Source organism: Zingiber officinale, chromosome 11A (assembly GCF_018446385.1).
Source record: "Zingiber officinale cultivar Zhangliang chromosome 11A, Zo_v1.1, whole genome shotgun sequence".
NCBI classification, from domain to species: Eukaryota; Viridiplantae; Streptophyta; class Magnoliopsida; order Zingiberales; family Zingiberaceae; genus Zingiber; species Zingiber officinale.
The window spans coordinates 58,123,243-58,145,697 of NC_056006.1; the positions used below are offsets into that span (position 1 = coordinate 58,123,243).

General features: G+C 39.8%; 1 long non-coding RNA gene across 2 annotated transcripts; it reads left to right on the forward strand.

Moving 5' to 3' along the window:
- Positions 1–251: 251 nt before the first annotated feature.
- LOC122032936 lies at positions 252–11,383 on the forward strand. Of its 2 annotated transcripts, XR_006126252.1 has the most exons (5): positions 252–276; positions 367–426; positions 627–658; positions 743–801; positions 11,337–11,383. It is a non-coding gene; the product is annotated as an uncharacterized LOC122032936 (long non-coding RNA). The 2 variants fall into 2 exon arrangements; XR_006126253.1 differs by lacking the exon at positions 627–658.
- Positions 11,384–22,455: the final 11,072 nt, after the last annotated feature.

Here is a 22,455-nt window from a genome sequence, read left to right on the forward strand (position 1 = left end):
GCCGTCTTCACAGCCGCTCTTCTCTCTGCCCGAGCTGAGATTACGGTGACAAGATGAGGCTGAGCGCCGCTGTCTGTGAGCCCTAGCCAGCTGACCGCGACTCCCTCCTTTTCCTCCTTCCTCCTCGTGCCTCTGAATTGGAGCGATGGTGATGTTCCTCTCTGCACTAGTGCCGGTAGTCGTTCTCTTTGCTTCTGCCAAGTGCCACCGACCCCTCTTGTGACCTAGGCTCCATCTCCTCTTCCGAGTAAGGGGTTTAAGTAAGGTAACGGCAAGGTGAGTTGGGTTGATGTTTGATCCGTAAACTCCATTGCTTGGTCTTGTTCTTGATTCGTTTAATTCCAACAGTAAGGTTCTTTTCTGCAGGGTTGTGTGATGTGGATCAACTAGCAAGGTTGGGAAGAAGGAAGTTGGATGTTTGTTTGGGTAAGGAACTAAATCCGATTAGACATCTAGTTGATAATCTTTAATTGATTTTTGAATTTATTAATCTGTTGAGATTGGAGATTTGATTTCATTTCCAGTTGTGGATTTAACTAGAGTTTGGTTACAGATTTAGATTAATTAGTAATCATTTATTTGAGGAATTGTTAAGGTGGATTATGTTAACAGAAAATGATTATCAGGTGTTGGATGAGTTTTGGAAGAAAAGGGTGAGGTCATAAGATTGGATTTATTGAGGTTTCGGCTTGCATTATCCGATCTACCATAAACCTAAGTGTTGATTGTATATTTATTTCAGGGTTTTGATTTGAGACAAGAGCACTGATTAGAGGACATACAACACGATCTACATTGGAGGTGGGTACCTCTTGACTTATCTTTTATGATATTGTCATTTGGATATGCATAGTATTTTATAGCTACAAGCAATGAACATGTTTGCCTTTGGTATGTCACTGTTTGATATCCATAGCATGTTAGGTTTGTCGCCTGTGATGTATCCGTGCTTATATCTCGTGATTTGTTGCCATGAGTATCTTATTGCCATGAGTATCTTAGTTTCTAGAGTGACATACTATGCTTTACTGAGGTTAGGATTAGGCTCTGGATTTTTGTTTCTGGCATGTGTATCCAAATTATCTGATACTTAGGTTTTTATGCCATGCCTGGATTGTGTATTTCTATTGGTATATCATATATGATTCGTGTACCTAGACCTTGTGGCTTTGATCTGTGCATATTGTTGGTACATATGCTATGGAAGGGGGATATGTTTAGGATCTAGGTTGTTATACCATAGAGGACCTGTATACCCAAGATCCGTGGATTTGACCTACTGATACTGTGGTACCCATATTATGTATATATGGATTTTTCTACGCTGATCAGGATATTCCATACTTATTATGTTCAGGACATAGGTTTTTGATATTCTATCTGACCTGTGTACTCTAGATCTTGGTATGTGACCATCGATTTTACAGTACTCATTTTATATATATGGATATGGTTATGTTGATCAGTTTTGCTATGCTTAGTGTCATGCATCATGATTGCATGCTGTGCGATTGTCGGCTCCACTGGTTGAGCCTATCGCCAGTTACATGTACTGCACACACCACCACTCATGGATTAGTGGTTTATTAGGCAGGTGTGTGGCGGTTCTGCTGTTTGGCTCCGTTGGTCAGGTGACTCAGCATGGTAGCCGGCAGACAGTTCCGCTCTGTTTGGCTCCGCTGGTATTTAGTGTAGCAGCGTGGTAGCCGGCAGACGGTGGACTTTGTTTGGCTCCGTTGGTCAGGTGACTCAGCGTGGAAGCCGGCAGAGATACTTCCCTGTCATCGTGTACCGAGAGATGAGAGCATTGAGCTCCCCCATTTATGATTTGGGGTCAGAGGACAGGAGTACTCTGACAGCATTCCGTCCACTCGGTCACTCATCAGGGGCAGTGATGTTAGAGTGCACGGTCATCACATGCATTGATTGCATTTATTTGCTTGTGTTTGCTGCTCTTATATGCTGCATTTTGGTGGATGCATTTGTTTGACATGCATACAGGAGACATACTGCGTATCGGTTTGATGACCCCTTTAGTTCAGGATAGGAGTTCCTGGTGAGTACAACTTCCTTGGTTACTATTCAGTTTTGTATATTTCCTATATATTATTCGGAAGTTGTATTCCATGTTTATTGCTGTTAGATATATCTTACTAGACATGTCTATTGGTATTCGCTGAGTTGTTGAACTCACCCCCGTGGATACTATCTTTTTCAGGTACTAGGTTATTTATGGTGTCGCTTGGAGCATCCTGTTTGCTGGTCCCCGCGTCACATCAGAAGACATGTCATTTTTTTTGCTGTTTTATCATGGTATATGATATGTGAGTTTTTTTTTGGTTCTGTGTTCCGGTTTTGTTTCTGGAGATGTTGCTTTGTTTATTGTGTAAGCCTAGCCGGCTAGCAGTTTTTGTTTTGGGTTGTATGTGTTGTCTTTTTCTGCTGTGTTTTGGTTTTAGTACAACCGTGTAGGCTGTTAAATATATATACAACTGCGTGGTTGTTTATTTTGTTCCAGCCGAGTGGGCTGATGATATAAACTACGTGGTTGTGTGTATATTCCAGCCGCTTGTGGCTGATGTATATTTTGTATGTAGATTTGCCTCAGATTGTCACCCATACAGGGGAGATGCTGTCGAAATTTCTTCGGACAGAGACTCCCTCGGGGCGTGACAATTTAGTGGTATCTGAGCAGGTATACGATACTTGCTATGTGTTCTGGGTTTTCGAGATTTATCTGATACCAATTTATTTGGTATCAGAGATCGGCTTACGAGTCTTATTTTCTCGGTGTTTCAGATTTTGTGTTTTGGTCTTCTCGATGTGACTTTTCGGGTTTTGGGACCTGGCAGCAGCAGGACATCTCCAAGCTATAGGAGGTATGTTGGTATACTGTTATCCTACTATTTAGTTAGAGTATGCATTATTGACTGTGATAGTTATGACACTTTGTATCTGGTATCTGTCTGATGTTGTAGCCATATTACATGTGAGGGGTTAGTCACTGACGATGATCGACCTTAATAGTGATTGAGGGATTATGGTTTCTAGTGATTTTTCATATCTTACACCAGTAGTTTTTAGTTTCTGTTATTACTAGTTGGTTAGCAGATGGAGGCACATACCCGCCTCTGCTATTATTAGCTGTGTAGTGGATAGTATCTATATCTTTATGTTGATCTATCCAGTAGTATACCATGTTATCTTAGTTAATTTCATCCGTAGATAATAGATTTACTCTTGTTAGATCGGTCAGTAGAAGATAGATTGACGTTTGTCGACTTGGGTAGTCGTGATCGATTTACCTTAGATGCTTGTAGAGGCTTTATTTATTTTTGATTAGTTAGTAGATGACTGATTAGTTTTGTTGATCCGATCAGTTGGGAATTGACCTACTTTACTTTTAGATGTTTGAATCTTGGGTTATTCGTGCTTAGTTGGATATCTTGAGCACATCGAGTACCTAGCTTATACTGACGTGGGAAAGGATTGAATTAGTCAAATACTATTGACGATTTGGTCAGTCGATAGAGGATCGATGTATCCTATTCCATGAGTACTTTAATTTTAGATTGTATGTACCTAATTGGATAACTTAGAAGGTGGTATAAGGTTTGTGTGGTAGATTGGATTAAATATGCTGATTATGCATAACTATGAAGTGTACATATGATTGTTATGAGTTGAAGGAGTTCTATGATGGATAGTTCATTTGTAGATAGTGTGGGTATTCCCATCTAGATATGGTTATTGTAGGTTCCTTGTGGATTATAGCTATTTAGTTAGCTGTATGTGCCTGATTGACAATTTAGTCTCGGGTTCGAAATTCGGCTTGGACATTTTTAATGACATATTGGAGGTATCTTATCGATTTAAATTTGTGTCGTGGTATGTGCACATGGGTGTGAGTGTCATGTTGGAAGTATCTTGTCGACTACATCGGTGTTGTGATATGTACATATGTGTTTGTGAGGTATCTTGTTGATTATGTGTGATTTGTGAATGCACCTGGGTTTTAGTATGCCTTATTGGAAGTATATGTTGATTATACTCTTGGCATATGTGTATATTTATCATGTGAGTGTTGTTTGAGGGGTATTGTTGATTTTACCTACGATGTTATATGCACAGGGGTTCGATATACATTGTTGGAGGTATCACGGTGATTTATACCTATAATGTGAGTATTTTTGGTGTGTACTAATTGGAGGATTATGTCGATCATACATATGTTGTGTGTGCACGTGTGTCAGATGTATGGTTGGTAGCATCATGATGATTCTACCTATGTTAAATGTCTACATTATGATATTGATTGTTTTACCCTGTCAACTAATTCTCCCATTAGTGGGTGACCGACCCACTAGGAGGATGATAGAGTTGACTATGGATTTGATTTGCTTACTGGGTGGTTATACCCTAGGTTACCCACAGTGATCTGTGGTAGAGAGATCTCGTGCAGTCTCTAGCTGGATAGTTAGGTGCCTTGGGCAATTATGTATTGGTTGTGGTGGAGCGTTGCTCCCACACATGTTATGGATCGTTTGTGGTGGAGCGTAGCTCCCACATATTATTGTTTGTTGTGGTGGAGCGTTGCTTCCACATATTTCGGGTTTCTTGTAGCGGAGCATTGCTCCCATATTTTTTTGTAGATTCATATTCCGGATTATTTGTGGTGGAGTGTTGCTCCCACATATGGAGGATTTCTTGTGGTAGAGCATTGCTCCCACATATGTGGTATTTCGTGTGATGGAGCGTTGCTCTCACACTAGAGGATCTATTTTTGGTGATTTGTATTGTTGGTGATTATATTTTAGACTTATTGACAGGGATCTTATGGTTAGGAATATCTGTGATACAAACATTATGTGTCTTCGTTTTACCATTAGGGTTTGCGGTGCCCTAGATGTTATCATGATGATTTTGGTATTTTGAGGATGTTTGGATCGGTTTCCATTGTCTTTGTTGACGATGTTGTGATCTATTTCGGATCCGAGGTGAGTCACGTACACCATCTTCGCATAGTCTAGAGATGTTTCGTCGGAAATGTCTATATGTGAAGATCAGTAATGTGTATTTTTGGTTGTCTTCTGTGAGATGTTTGAGACACACGGTCACCAGTAGGAGTGTATCGTGGTTTCCATAGGAGATAGAGGTTGTTATCGTTGGGAGTAGACGGAGTCTATAGAAGAGGCTCGCAACTTCTTTTGGTTTGACTCGATATTTCTGGAGATACGTTGAGGGTTTCTCTCGGATTGTTATGCCACTGACACGTCTGACCAGAAAGGGCGTGAAGTTTACTTGGACTGAGGATTTCAAGACCAGCTTCCAGGAGCTGAAGCGGAGACTAGTGTCGGCTCCGATTTTTGGTTTTACCTTCTGAAGAGGACGGATTCGTGCTCTATACCGACGCATCTCTACAGGGTTGAGCACTGTTTTGATGCAGCACGGCAGGGTAGTCTCCTACTTCTCAGTAGTTGAGGGAGTATGAGGAGAACTACCCAGTACATGACTTGTGACTAAACGCCAGTATGTTTGACTTGAAGATTTGGCAGCATTATTGGTGCGGTGTTACAATTAAGATTCTCACTGACCATAAGAATCTCAAATGTCTGTTCACTCAGTAGGAACTTAATCTCCGACAGAGGAGATGGATGGAGTTCCTAAAGGATTATGATTGTACCATTAGCTATCACCGAGGAGAGCTGATGTTGTTGCCGTTGCACTTAGCAGGAAGTCCGGAGGGACTCTAGCTTGCCACCGAGTTGTGGTCACAGAGTTGATTCAAGGTTTCTCCGGGTTAGGCCTTGAGGAGTAAGAATGGACAGAGAAAGGTATTCTCGTTACCATGGTTGTTCAGTCATCGATCAGGACGAGGATCCGAGAGGTATAGGCTGGTGATCAGTACTTGCAGTTCATTAGTAGCCAGACAGCTTCCGGGCAGCAGACCGAGTTCACACGAGATGAGGAGGGTGTTGTATACTTCCGAGGCAGATTATGCGTACCTCAGTCTCATCCGGTCTTACAGGAGCTACTTCAGGAGGCTTATCGCTCTCGATTTGCGATCCATCCAGGCGGGACCCGTATGTATCAAGATTTGCGACGTTCCTGTTGGTGGAACGATATGAAGGAAGACATCCCGGAATTTGTAGCTAGATGTCTTGTTTGTTAGCAGGTGAAGGTTGAGCACTAAATACCTGCCGGATTGTTTCAGCAGATTCTTGTTCCTGAGTGGAGATGGGAACACATTACCATGGACTTTGTGGTAGGATTGTCGAGGACACGACGAGGCATGACGCGATTTGGGTTATCGTCGATCGATTAACCAAATCAGCGCACTTCTTAGCGATCCGGAGGACTGATTCCCTGGATCGATTGGCAGATCTGTATTGTCGGGAGATCATCAGATTACATGGTGTTCCTTTGACTATCATTTCGAATAGAGAACCCCGGATCACGTCTCGTTTCTGGCAGAGTCTGCAGCAGGCCTTGGGCACACAACTCCGATTCAGTACAGCTTTCCATCCACGGACAGATGGACAGTCAGAGCGGACTATTCAGACTCTTGAGGACTTGCTGAGATCATGTGTTATGGATTTCGGAGGCAGTTGGGAGGACCATCTGTCGTTGGTAGAGTTTGCTTACAACAACAGCTTTCATTCGGCTATCCAGATGGCACCGTTTGAGGCGTTGTATGGTAGACCTTGTAGGACACCCGTCCTCTGGGATGAGGTTGGAGAGGCCCAGTTGTTGGGACCTCATAGAGCTCAGCAGGATGCAGAGTTGATCCGTACTATTAGACGGAGGATGTCAGAGGCGCAGGACTGCCAGAATAGTTATGCTGATCGGAGACACATACCACTAGAGTTCTCTGTAGGAGACCATGTATTTCTGCGAGTTTCACCCATGAAAGGGATGAAGAGATTTGGCCTCAGAAGTAAGCTAGCTCCGCGGTATATTGGCCTTTCGAGATCTTAAAGAGGATCGGAGCAGTAGCTTACCGACTGGCACTACCTCCGTCCCCGTCAGGCATCCACGATGTATTCCACGTATCTATGTTGCGGAGATATGTGCCCGACCCGACGCATGTGTTAGCTAATATTCCAGTTCAAGTTCAGCCGACTTTTCATATGATGAGATTCCGGTACGGATTTTGGACCGGAAGAAGCGTCAGTTGCGGAACAAGACTATCCGGCTGGTTAAAGTCAGATGGCAGCATCATTCAGACGAGGAGGCTACTTGGGAGCTTGAGGATACGATCCGAGCTCGATATCCCCACCTTTTCACTTGAGGTATGTGATTTAGTTTGTCGTTCAGCATATATACGCTTTACCTGTTGTTAGTACTTGCTGATGGTAGATAACAAAATTTGGGGACCAAATTTTTATTAGTGGGGGAGAATGTAAAATACCAGAAAAATAGAGAAATATTAATAAGGGAATTTTCTGGAATTTTTGGAAATTTTTCGGGAATTTTTCATAACTTGTACGAACAAGTTAACGGGGATGAAAACGGGGCCCGGGGAAAGCCTGTTTAGGCTGCCCCGTTTAAGTGTCACTCGGCGATTTCCTTCTCCGCACAGACGGCGTTTCTTCTCTCCTCGCGCACAAACCGCCGGCTGCTTCCTCTGTGGTGAGCCTTAGCGCTGGTCGCCGGGCAAAGTTTCCTTTCCACTGCCCTTGTAACGACCTGGCCCTTTGGCCTCTTGTGCGGCCCTTGCGGCGGCCCACTGGCGGCCCTTATGTCGTCGGCCCATTTGACGACCTCTATGTCGTCGACCGACGACCCTTGGCCGTGCCGTTACTCACTAGGACTTTCCACCCCTGGCCAGTGGATTTTTGCCTCCCCGAGTTGAACTCTAAACCTCAGGGCTTAAGTATTATGAATCACAGTAACATGATCTCACTTGGTTGCGAGATCATTCAACTCGGGAGGAGGCGCGTGACGAGTAAATCGCTGCGCCTTTTATTGTAACGACCGGCCCTTTGGCCTCTTGGGAGACCCTTGTGGCGCCCTTGCGGAGACCCTTATGTCGTCGGCCCATTTGGCGACCTCTCATGTCGTCGCGCCGTTACTCACTAGGACTTTCCATCCTGGATTTGCCTCCTCGGGATTCGAACTCTAAACCTCCGGGCTTAAGTATCCTGGTAACCAAGTGAGATGATCTCACTTGGTTGCCAGATTCATAAACTCTAATACTTAAGGAGGTTTAGAGTTCGAATCCCGAGGAAAAATCATTTGGAAAGTCTAGTGAGTAACGATCGACAAGGGTCGCATGGCCGGACCCGACGGTTATCGACGACCGAGGGTCGCCAAATGGGTCGTCAAATGGGCCAAGAGGGTCGGGTCGTTACAATAAAAGGCGCCTTTTTATTATAACGACCGACCCTCTTGGCCCATTTGGCGGCCATTTGGCGACCTCTTATGTCGTCGGCCCTTATGTCGTCGGTCCATTTGGCGACCTCTCATGTCTTCGACCGACGAGTTACTCACTAGGACTTTCCACCCATGGCGGTGGATTCCCAGGATTCGAACTCTAAACCTCCGGGCTTAAGTATTATGAATCACGTAAAATGAGATCATCTCATGGTTGCGAGATTCATAAACTCTAATATAATGGAGGTTTAGAGTTCAATCCGGGGAGGCAAAATCCAGATGGAAAGTCCTAATCCGACCAAAGGGTCGGTCGGATGAGAGGTCGCTAAATGGTGACGACATCGGGACGATACCCGAGGGTCGCCAATGGTCGTCAAATGGGCCAAGAGGGCCGGGTCGTTACAATAAAAGGTGCCTTTTTATTGTAACGACCCAGTCCTCTTGGCCCATTTGGCGCCCCATTTGGCGACCTCTCATGTCGTCGACCGTCGGCCCTTATGTCGTTGGCCCATTTGGCGACCTCTCATGTCGTCGACCGACGACATGAGAGGTCGCCAAATGGACCGACGACATAAGGGCCGACGGTCGACGACATGAGAGGTCGCCAAATGGGCCAAGAGGGTCGGGTCGTTACAGCCCTAGCGACAACGGCCGGCCGAAACCCTTGTGCGCCGACACCGACTTCTTTCGATCGGCCGACCTCCCTTCTCTTCTTCGAGCGCCGGCCACCGGATTCCCCGAGCCACTGCCGACCGAGCTCGTCCCTCTGCCTAGCGCCGGTGCCCTAGCCGTCTTCACAGCCGCTCTTCTCTCTGCCCGAGCCGAGATTACGGTTACAAGATGAGGCTGAGCGCCGCTGTCTGTGAGCCCTAGCCGGCCGATCGCGACTCCCTCCTTTTCCTCCTTCCTCCTCGTGCCTCTGAATTGGAGAGATGGTGCTGTTCCTCTCTGCACTAGTGCTGGTAGTCGTTCTCTTCGTTTCTGCCAAGTGCCACCGACCCCTCTTGTGACCTAGGCTCCATCTCCTCTTCCGAGTAAGGGGTTTAAGTAAGGTAACGGCAAGGTGAGTTGGGTTGATGTTTGATCCGTAAACTCCATTGCTTGGTCTTGTTCTTGATTCGTTTAATTCCAACAGTAAGGTTCTTTTCTGCAGGGTTGTGTAATGTGGATCAACTAGTAAGGTTGGGAAGAAGGAAGTTGAATGTTTGTTTGGGTAAGGAACTGAATCCGATTAGACATCTAGTTGATAATCTTTAATTGATTTTTGAATTTATTAATCTGTTGAGATTGGAGATTTAATTTCATTTCCAGTTGTGGATTTAACTAGAGTTTGGTTACAGATTTAGATTAATTAGTAATCATTTATTTGAGGAATTGTTAAGGTGGATTATGTTAACAGAAAATGATTATCAGGTGTTGGATGAGTTTTGGAAGAAAAGGGTGAGGTCATAAGATTGGATTTATTGAGGTTTCGGCTTGCATTATCCGATCTACGATAAACCTAAGTGTTGATTGTATATTTATTTCAGGGTTTTGATTTGAGACAAGAGCACTGATTAGAGGACATACAACACGATCTACATTGGAGGTGGGTACCTCTTGACTTATCTTTTATGATATTGTCATTTGGATATGCATAGTATTTTATAGCTACAAGCAATGAACATGTTTGCCTTTGGTATGTCACTGTTTGATATCCATAGCATGTTAGGTTTGTCGCCTGTGATGTATCCGTGCTTATATCTCGTGATTTGTTGCCATGAGTATCTTATTGCCATGAGTATCTTAGTTTCTAGAGTGACATACCATACTTTACTGAGGTTAGGATTAGACTCTGGATTTTTGTTTCTGGCATGTGTATCCAAATTATCTGATACTTAGGTTTTTATGCCATGCCTGGATTGTGTATTTCTATTGGTATATCATATATGATTCGTGTACCTAGACCTTATGGCTTTGATCTGTGCATATTGTTGGTACATATGCTATGGAAGGGGGATATGTTTAGGATCTAGGTTGTTATACCATAGAGGACCTGTATACCCTAGATCCATGGATTTGACCTACTGATACTGTGGTACCCATATTATGTATATATGGATTTTTCTATGATCGGGATATTCCATACTTATTATGTTCGGGACATAGGTTTTGATATTCTATCGACTGTGTACTCTAGATCTTGGTATGTGACCATCGATTTTACTGTACATTATATATATATATGGATATGGTTATGTTGATCGGTTTTGCTATGCTTAGTGTCATGCATCATGATTGCATCTTTGCGATTGTCGGCTCCATTGGTTGAGCCCATCGCCAGTTACATGATCGCACACACCACCACTCATGGATTAGTGGTTTATCGAGCGTGTCTTTGTTCGTTTAGCTCTGTTGGTCGGGTGACAAGATGGTAGCCAGACGATTCCGCTCTGTTTGGCTCGTGGCATTTAGTGTAGCGGTGGTTCGGTGGACTTTGTTTGGCCGTTGGTCGGTGACTCGGTGGAAGCAGAGATACCTCCCGTCATCGTGTCTGGGAGATGAGAGCATTGAGCTCCCCCATTTATGATTTGGGGTCAGAGGACAGGAGTACTCCGACAGCATTCCGTCCACTCGGTCACTCATCAGGGGCAGTGATGTTAGAGTGCACGGTCATCACATGCATTGATTGCATTTATTTTCTTGTGTTTGCTGCTCTTATATGCTGCATTTTGGTGGATGCATTTGTTTGACATGCATACAGGAGACATACTACGTATCGGTTTGATGACCCCTTTAGTTCAGGATAGGAGTTCCTAGTGAGTATAGCTTCCTTGGTTACTATTCAGTTTTGTATATTTCCTATATATTATTCGGAAGTTGTATTCCATGTTTATTGCTGTTAGATATATCTTACTAGGCATGTCTATTGGTATTCGCTGAGTTGTTGAACTCACCCCCGTGAACACTATCTTTTTCAGGTACCAGGTTATTTATGGTGTCGCTTGGAGCATCCTGTTTGCTGGTCTCCGCATCACATCAGAAGACATGTCTTTGTTTTTTTTGCTGTTTTATCATGGTATATGATATGTGAGTTTTTTTTTGGTTCTGTGTTCCGGTTTTGTTTCTGGATATGTTGCTTTGTTTATTGTGTAAGCCTAGCCGGCTAGCAATTTTTGTTTTGGGTTGTATGTGTTGTCTTTTTCTGCTGTGTTTTGGTTTTAGTACAGCCGTGTAGGCTGTTAAATATATATACAACTGCGTGGTTGTTTATTTTGTTCCAGCCGAGTGGGATGATGATATAAACTTCGTGGTTGTGTGTATATTCCAGCCGCTTGTGGCTGATGTATATTTTGTATGTAGATTTGCCTCAGATTGTCACCCGTACAGGGGAGATGCTGTCGAAATTTCTTCGGACATAGACTCCCTCGGGGCGTGACAACAAATCTACTTTGAAAATTGAGGAAACAACAAATGTTACATTTAATGAAATTGGTACTGATTCTACTACTCAACCTCATTCAAATGGTAATCAAGTAGATGATGAAGAATTACCTAACCTTAAAGAATCTGAAAATTCAAAATTATTAAAATCTAACCCTCACCATCCGGTCAATCAAATCATAGGAAATCTTGAATTAAGAGTTCATACAAGATTTGCATTTAGAAATCTAAGTCAAATAGACTTGATATCTAAAATTGAACCTAAAAATATAAATGATGCATTAATAGAACCAGACTGGGTAATCGCAATGCAAGAGGAATTAAATCAATTTGAACGAAATCAGGTTTGGGCCTTAGTACCTCCACCAATAAATAAAACGGTCATTGATACTAAATGGGTGTTTAGAAACAAATTAGATGATCAAGGTAATATTTTAAGAAATAAAGCTCGTTTAGTAGCGAAAGGGTTTAGTCAAGTCGAAGGACTAGATTACGACGAGACTTATGCCCCGGTAGCTAGACTTGAATCAATTAGAATGTTGTTAGCCTATGCTGCATTTAAGGGGTTCAAGTTGTACCAAATGGATGTTAAATCCGCTTTTCTAAATGGCGTTATTAAGGAGGAAGTCTACGTTAGTCAACCACCTGGTTTTGAAGATCTACAAAATCCAACCTATGTCTTTAAACTTAAAAAAGCTTTATATGGATTAAAACAAGCACCTAGGGCTTGGTATGAACGTTTATCTAGTTTTCTAAAACCCAAGGGTTTTAAAGAAGGCCAAATTGATCCTACACTTTTTATTAAAACCTTTAACTCAGAAATTTTTATAGCCTAGGTTTATGTAGACGATATTGTATTTGGTTCAACTAATTCAAAATTCTTAAAAGAATTTGTCACCTTAATGGAAAATGAATTTGAAATGAGTTTAGTTGGTGAATTAAATTATTTTTAGGTCTCCAAATCAAACAAACTAAAGATGGTAATTATGTACATCAAACTAAATATACAAAAGAACTTACTAAAAAAATTTGGTATGGAAAATTGTAAAGGCCTTAAAACACCAATAGCAAGTAATCTAACCCTTGATAATGATGAAAATGGTATACCTGTTGATTTAAAATATTACAGAAGTATGATAGGGAGTTTACTTTATCTAACTGCAAGCCGACCCGACATTTTATTTGTAGTTAGTATGTGTGCCCGATATCAAACTTGTGCAAAAGAAACCCATCTTTCATTGGTTAAAAGAATTATCAAATATTTAAAAGGCACTATAAATGTGGGAATTTGGTACCCAAGAACCTCACATTTTGACTTAGTCGGATACTCGGATTCAGATTATGCTGGGTGTAAGTTAGATAAAAAGAGTACAAGTGGAGGTTGTCAGTTGTTAGGATCATCTTTAGTTAGCTGGTTTAGTCGTAAGCAACAATGTGTTGCCCTATCTACCACTGAAGCCGAATACATAGCAATGGGTGAATGTGTAGCTCAATTGTTGTGGATGTCTCATACATTAAAAGATTTTAATCTAGATTATAAAAATGTAAAAACCTGCATTGATAATATTAGCTCTATAAATCTTACTAAAAATCCAGTACATCACTCTAGAACTAAACATATAGAGGTTAAGCATTACTTCATTAGGGATCATGTGTCTAAAGGGAATATTGAACTTAATTATATTGAATCCAAATCTAACTTGGCAGACATTTTTACTAAACCCTTACCTGAAGCAGAATTTAGTAATCTAAGAAGACAATTAGGGTTATGTTTTGTAGAATAGGTTCTTTGTTTTTGAAAATTACTACGTAGTTTATTTTTCAAAATTATTTTTGTAAAAATTCCCTTTTCAAATTTTTGTTTCAAAAATACTTTGAAACTATTTTTCAGTTTATGGAATAGCCTAGGTTTTACCGTAGAATTGCATGATCCTATAGTTCTAGGAGCCAGCATCTCACAAGCACAGTAGGATCCCTTGTTTGATAACTTAGAATGGGTGAGATGCTTAGGTCCTAGCCCTAGATTTCAGATGCTTATATCAGTGCATCGCTATAAATCTGGGCTTTAAATAACAAACAGTGATCAATTTGAGTTGACTAGTAAGTAAAACCTTGCTAGTTATAAATGTTCAAATTGACCAACCTGAGTCTATGGCCACTATCCTATGGTAGTTAGCATTGTACAAAGGTTGGACATTTCATCATAAGGATCTTTTTTCCTTAGTTTTATTACCCATGCTTGGACTTTTAGGATAAATATCATTTTTAGGGGGAGTTATCTTTAAAAACAAAAAAAAAGGAAAAAAAATATTTTTATAATTTATTAGTGCTTTCTTTACAAATTTTCTCAACTTAGTAAATTTAATTTTCCAAATTGTTTTCTTCAACATCTTCTTCAAAACTCTTTTTTAAAAATCTTTTTCAAAACATTTTTTTTAGTGCATTTTCAAAATTGTTTAAAAATAAAAAAATAAAAAAATTGTATTTTTAACTTAGTAGATATACTTACAAAACACTTTAGTAAAATTGTTTTTCCTTAAAAATATTTTTCAATTAATCTTTTTCAAAATTTATAACTTAGTAAAAATAGTTTCATTAGACTTTTTACCTTAGTAAAATTATTTTAACTTAGTAAATTTTTGAATGGTTATTTTTACTAAGAGTTTTCTTTATTCTAACATTTAGTTTTCTAAATTTTTGTTTGTTCTGTCTTCTCTTATTTTTGATGTGTGTCAAAGGGGGAGAGATAGTGTATTCAGGGGGAGAGGTTTATTTTAGGAGGAGAAATAAGAATTGAAATTGCTTGTTTACTTTTTGCATATTATTAACTTAACTTTGAACCGTGGTTGCCAAACATCAAAAAGGAGGAGATTGTTGGTGCAAGCTGCCTAAGTTTTGATGTTGTCAAAGGTTCAAGTTAAGTCTTGTTGTGATCTAACAAGTTTACTGAGTGTGCAGAATGTCTACTCAACCAGGAAAGACCTAGTTGGAGGCTAGGCAAGAGAAATCTTAGCAGATCGTGGAACCCAGGTGAAAGTCCAAGTAGGTCGAGGGGAGACGAAGCTTGGCAGTGTGATCGAGAGGTCTGAAGGATCGAAGATCAAAGGAAAAGTCCTGGGGAGCCGATCAAGGCTGAGTGAGAAGTCCAAACTAGATCTGGAGGATCAAAGTTTGGCAGGTAGGTTGAGGTAAGCAAACTGGAGGAGCGACAGTGAGGTCGGGTCCCGGAGGGAACAACCTTAGGTCGCTGATCCAACTGAAGAAACCGGGAAGGTTTCCAAGTTGAGATCAAGAACAGTTCTACTATTCTTTTATTACTCATGCATTATACTATTATGCTAACATCTGTGTTGCAGGGTGTTTTTTACCAAGTAAGATCAGCACAGAAGTCAGTCCAGATCAGAACTGAGCCAGAGTCCGGTCAAAGCTTGATCGGTCAACCGAAAAGTAAGATCGGTCGACCGAACCTGTTGACTCAGCAAGCCAGTTCATCAGCACCGAATCAACAAGCAAAGGAAAGAAGGGCTAATCTGTCGACCGAACAAGAGGATCGATCGACCGATCCAATCAACATTTAATCAGCATTAAAGGGTGATCTCGGCAGATTTCAGCAAACAAGGAAAAACCTTGTTCGGTCGACCGATAAAAGGATTCGATCGACCGAACCATTTAAGGTAAATTAAAGCACAATTACGAGCCAGCGTCAGATTGCTAGCTGGAGGTGATTGAAGCTGGTTCGGTCGACCGAACAGGGGATCGGTCGACCGAACCCTCAGTACTCCTATAAAACCAGGCTCGAAGACAGAGGCAAAAATAACTTTTCTGATCAACTCCTGTGCTCGTTTGCAATCTGTCCACGCTACAAGTCTTCATCAAATTTGCAAGCGGCTTCATTCAATTGCCGACCGAGCTACGACTTAAATTCTGCAATTGTCGGTATAGCTTTATTTTTGTACTGCACTTTAATTCTATAAGATAGTAGAAGTGTTACTATCTTACATATCTGTACTTGTATGATTCACTTCTTTCCGAGGAGTTCGGAAAGAAGGATTATAGTGTTTTGCCCATCGGTGCGGTCAAGGACTGCGGGCCTTCGAGTAGGAGTCGAGCTAGGCTCCGAACGAAGTAAACGATTGTGTCTTCTTTCTTATTTTCCGCTGCACGATTCTGACTTTAAATAGAAAAGAATAGTTTTAAAAAGAAGCGATATTCACCCCCCCTCTATCGCGCTACTCGATCCTATCACCTCAAAGCTGGAGGCGCCTCCAATCTTGATGGAGGCGCCTTAAGCTGTATTTCCAGCTCACTTTCTCCTTTGCTTTGACTTCCGAAGCTCCGTTCTTTTGGGTGATTGCGGCCAACCGGAATAGGGCTCACCCGAACCTAATTCTCGGTCTTCTCCTCGAGCAGTCTTCCGTCCCGACTTTACGTCCCTCGAACACCACGCACGTTCTTCTCGCCCACCGGTGTACTCTTCCGCAACTCTCTCATCCTTGGGACGCACCGAGCCCGTCGGCTCCCTTCCTGTGCCGTCCTTCTCGCTAGCTGCGTCTTCCGTTCGACTTCCTGCGCTCCTAAGCTCGTGCACACTTAGACACAGGGATAAAAAACAAACAAGACCTAACTAACTTGGTTGATCACATCAAAACAACCACGGGATCCAACAATCTCCCCCTTTTTGATGTGCATCAACCCAAGTTCAAGTTAGGGTAAAAACAAACAAATAGTAATTTTAAGAAAATTACGAAACTAATATTTTAAGCACCTAAATTGCAATAATAGAATTTGCATAAGTTAGAATAATTTTTTTTTAAATTTAATTTTCCTAACTCCCTCTAAACTTGTTACCTAAACTCTCCCCCTTTGATCACAGTAAAAACGGGGAAAGAAAAAAAATTTCTAAGTTATGTAAACCAACTTTATGAGAATTTTGAAAGAATTTTCTATGTTAAAACTTAGGCAAGAAAAAGAAATTTCTAATTAAGTTCTAATTTCAGAAGAAATATTTAAAAGAATATTATGGACAATTTTCCTAAGTAAAAAACAATTTCTGCAAGAAATATTTTTGTTGAATTTAAGAAGATGTTAAAGAAAAACGTTCTAAAGCATTATTATTTAATTTCAATTTTAATGCTTTACCAGAAAGTTAATTAAACATTTTATTTTAATATTTTGATTTCGAGGTCATAGCGAGACACTAGGCCTTCTTGGTTATTGGAGCAACAACCACTCCTTAGACAAAACCTCATAAAGAAATTGTAATGTTTAATTTTCTCGCTGTAAGCCCTAACTTAAAAATAATTTAAACTAGCAAAGATTTTGGAATCCAGTATAGGTTCCTTCCTACATGATTGTTTAAGAACTTAGGGGGTATATAATTTCTTGGAATTCGTCTAAGTTATCCCTGATGATTTCTTATATACCAGTTTAATTTTCCATAAACTTTAATTTTTGATTTTTGAAAAACATTAGTGTTTAAACATGCATCAGATTTTAAACTTTCAATTTGAAGTTTTAATTTATCATTTTCATATTTCAAATTATCTAACATTTTATTTAAGTTAGCAATTTCTTTTTCTAATTCAACTAAGTCTTTAGAAAGAGCTTTAATAAATTGAAACGATTGTTTAGACTTTAGAGCACGTACCTTACTTATATTACTTTGTGATACTCCCCCTTCATCATAGCTTTCCTCTTCTGATGTTCCTCCCCATTCATCTATGCTCATTTCTGAACTTGACTCTTCTTCTAGTTGGTGGTTCGCCATCAGCGCTAGTCCCGAGAAGGCTTCGACTTCAAATTCGGAGGACGTTGAATCGTGATGGATCGAAAGCGCTAGAGGGGGGGTGAATAACGCTCGTGGCTATTTCGTTTTTCAAAATATCGGAATTGTAAAAATTAAGTAACGCAGCGGAAAAAGTAAAGCAAGCACAGAACGACGCAGATGTTTTACTTCGTTCGGAGCCTCTGGCGACTCCTTTCGGTGGGCAACAACTATAATATCGGAAAGATTACAATTTGAATTACAATTAATGCAATAAGTAAACTGATACCGACAACAAAAGATCGAAGAGTCTGAGCTTCGGGTTGTCGACGTCGAGTAGTAGCACTTCAAGGTCGTCTCGTTTCACAGAAGAAAGCTTAGAATTTGTTGTTCTATTTTAGCTGCTCCCTCGACCCTCTTTTATATGATATTCCGGGCGATCCCGGCGCCTGGAGTGTGACGTGGCCATCCAACCGGATGCTCACGTGGCGGGTCAGGATAAAACTTGGTCCGGGCACCGGACTGCTAAAGCGCTGGACCTCCGCGCAGATCCATCCAGCGCCGGACCACCTTTTTCCAACAGGTTCCTCTCCTGCAAAACAAGGTTAGTCCAGAAAATAATACCTGAAGGCAGTGTTAGAATCTGATAAAACATAGTAAAGAAGAACTTACGGTCTTGATAAGTCGACTTGTTCCCAAGGAAACCCTAGGTCGGCGCTCTCTACGGGAACGCCTCACCTCACCCCTCGGGAGATTACGATGCCGGTCAGGTCCTCTAGACCGACTGGACTTTCCGCCTAGGGTTACCACCCCCTAGGACCTAGGGTTACCGCCCCTAGGGTTTTTCTCCACCTAGGGTTGCCACCCCCTAGGACCTAAGGTTGCCGCCCCTTAGGGTTTTCCTTCACCTAGGGTTACCACCCCCTAGGACCTAAGGTTGCTGTCCCTTAGGGTTTTCCCTCACCTAGGGTTACCGCCCCCTAGGACCTAAGGTTAGCACCCCTTAGGATTTTTCCTTTGCCTAACCGCAGCTAGGACTTTCCTGAAACACTTATTCAACATGTTAGATCACCACAAACCTTAATTTTGAATCCTTTGCCATTATCAAAACTCAAGTTCGATCGTCGGATGCTTCCCGCACCAACAATCTCCCCCTTTTTGATTATGGCAATCGAAATTCAAAGTTAAGTAATAATATGCAGTAAGGTATAAGTACAAGAGAAAAAAATGGGCATTACAAACTCCCCCTTAATATGACCTCCCCTTTGAATTTTTGTGCATTACAAACTCCCCCTTAATATGACCTCCCCTTTGGATTTTCATTCTCTTTGAATTTCTCTACTCTCCCCCTTTGCCATATATCAAAAATAAGCTAGTTTTGAAAAAACTTAACTTTTCAAGACAAAACATTGATTTTGCTAGAGGAGATTTTTCGTTGTGATATATTCAGCTCTTTTTAACTTAGTGAATTTTCTAACAAAAAAAATTTTTAAATAGAAGAGACTTGAAAGTTTTAAATTTGAAAAACTTTTTGAAAAGCTGCTTAAGATAAATGAATTTCAAAGATACCGAAGGCAAAGGAGAAGCGTTAGCCTTAGTGCTTAATAGTTTACAAATTTTGTTTTAGTAAGGTATCAGAGCCCTAAGGTCCAAGCATGAGTTAAGATTTATTTTGATCAGTTATCAGATCCCTTAAGTACAAGCATGCTTAAACTTATTATTTCCTTCACCAACTGTCTAACTTTTAGCTACTTGCTGATTGCCTTGACAGCAACAGTGTTCACTTGGTTAGTCAAGTTAAGTCAATTGATCCAGTTAGATTTGACTAGGGCTGGAAGACTTGATTTGATTACTGTTAATAAGGTATTTAACGTCCAGACTCATATTGATGCACAGAAATAAGCATTCTTGAGTCCAGGCTGTACCCTACGCATCTCACACCATTCTATGTTTTACAAACACAATCAAGGTAGACCTAGGTGTTTGTGAGATGCTCTGGCTGAGTCCTGGGGGAACATGATTTCTAGGGCAAAAGCCTAGGCTAAGTCCAAATTTAGAAAGTCTAGTAAAGTAGGGATTTTGAGAAATCAAAATTTTGCCTAGAATTTTAGAAATGTAATTTTAAACCAAAAAACATTAAGAGGACTAATTTGAAGATACCTATTCTACCCAACACATTCCTATTTGTCTTCTGAGTGTACTGAACTCAAGTTCAGGTTTTGTAAAGATGTCAGCTAGGTTTGATTTGGACTCAACATAGTTGAGTACAATATCACCCTTAGCTAAATGATCCCTTACAAAGTGGTGCTTCACTTCTATATGTTTAGTCCTTGAGTGATGAATTGGGTTTTTTGTTAGATTTATTGAACTTATGTTATCAATTGAGATTTTTGTTTTTTGATATTCAAGTTGATAGTTTTTAAGGGTATGCATCATCCATAGTAACTGTGATGTGCATTCACCTAGTGCTATATATTCAGCTTCAGTGGTAGATAAGGCAACACAGTGTTGCTTTCTACTTGACCAACTTACTAGGCAGTGCCCTAAAAATTGACAACTGCCACTTGTGCTTTTTCTATCTAGCTTGCATCCGGCATAATCAGAGTCAGAGTAGCCGGTTAGATCAAGGGTGCAAGATCTAGGGTACCAAAGTCCTACGTTTAGGGTTCCCTTAACATACCTAAGGGTTCTTTTTACTAGGGTTAAGTGAGACTCTTTTGCACAAGATTGGTATCTTGCACACATACCTACTGCAAAGATGATGTCTAGTCGTTAGGTACAGTAGACTTCCTATCGCACTTCGATAGTATTTCAAGTCTACTGGTTTACCTTCTAAGTCTGAGTCAATTTTAACATTAGTAGCCATTGGTGTATTAATGATTTTTGAGTTTTCCATTCCAAATTTACTAATTAATTCCTTAGCATATTTGGTTTGATAAATATAAATTCCATCTTTGGTTTGCTTAATTTGTAACCCTAAAAAGAAATTAAGTTCACCTACTAGACTCATTTCAAATTCATTTTCCATTAGTTTGGTAAATTCTTTTAGAAATTTTGAGTTGGTTGATCCAAAAATAATATCGTCAACGTAAATTTGGGCTATAAAGATGTCGTTTTCAAAGGTTTTTACAAAAAGGGTTGGGTCTATTTGACCTTGGTTGAACCCTTTTGATATTAGATAGTTGGACAGTCGTTCATACCAAGCCCTAGGTGCTTGTTTTAGTTCGTACAGGGCCTTTTTTAATCTAAAGACATAATTTGGATGTTCTATGTCCTCAAATCCTGGGGGTTGACCTACGTATACTTCTTTAATTTGCATCCACTGTCCAACATCCATTGATCCAATTCCTACACATAAAGTAGTTGATGGATCAAAAGACAGTTTGATTGAAGTAAGTCCCTAATTTTGCATCATACCCAATCTGAGTTAATGGTGATTTGATGTTTAATTGAGAGATATTTAAGTTTGATTTTGATTTTAAGTTAAATTAATTTTGAAAATTTTTAAATTTTAGTCATCTCACCCGATCTATGTTTTCAATCAGGGGATCCTATCATTTTGTGAGATGAAATAGTTCAATTTTTAGAGTTTAGTTTAACTTTATGTTAGAGTCGGGTTTAACTTTGGGTTCAACAAGTAAGCGTTCTTGATAAACTTCTGGGCTATGGTGAGTCACAAGGAGCTCATTAAAGTAACCATGCCTTTGAGGTTTTCCAAATAGTCCTACCCATTGAACTTAATACTGAACCATGGTCTAACTAGTTAGGATCCATTTAAGGGTAGCTTCGGTTAGTTCCACTTGGCCAAATGCACCAGGTCGAAGCCATATCTTCCTAGACATGCGATGCCCAAACTTCCCCAACGTACTATCATCCAAAAACTTCACCAGTACTGTGTTTCAAGTTAAGTCTGACCCTTTTAATCTATCCTTACTTACCCTGTTGGGTAATCTACTCTTGTTTACCCATTTCGGGTAGATTAAGTTCGGTTACCCATTCGGGTAAATAGATTTTAGAGTTGCCAGCTATTCTAAACCCTCCTTCTATTTTGATTTTTGAGTTTTTGAATTAATTTTGAATTTTTGAAATTGAATTTTAATAATTGATTTCGAATTTGAATTTTGAATAATTAATTAATAATTAATTTTGAATTTTAAATAATTAATTTCGAATTTTGAATTTTGAATTTTAATAATTAGTAATTAATAACTAATTTCTAATTTTGAATTTAATAATTAATTTCGAATTTGAATTTTGAATTTTAATAATTAATAATTAATTTCTAATTTTGAATTTAATCATTAATAATTAATTTTGAATTTTAAATAATTAATTTCGAATTTTGAATTTAATCATTAATAATTAATTTTGAATTTTAAATAATTAATTTCGAATTTTGAATTTTGAATTTTGAATTTTAATAATTAATAATTAATAATTAATTTCTAATTTTGAATTTAATAATTAATAATTAATTTTGAATTTTAAATAATTACGAATTTTGAATTTTAATAATTAATAATTAATAATTAATTTCTAATTTTGAATTTAATAATTAATTTCGAATTTGAATTTTGAATTTTAATAATTAATAATTAATTTCTAATTTTGAATTTAATAATTAATTTTGAATTTTGAATTTTAATAATTAATAATTAATTTCTAATTTTGAATTTAATAAATAATTTCGAATTTGAATTGTTTTAGCTCCCCCTGGATCATAGCCTCGATAAGGTCTATTGAGGTAATGTATTTGATCCTTAGGGACCCAATACTGTCCAAGTCCAACTTGATTGATCAAGTTGGTCTTGGCAACCCATGCTTGGACCATTTTTCTATTTGTTCTTTGTATGAGAGATAGGTATGACCTATATTTGTTTTTCGTTTTGTAC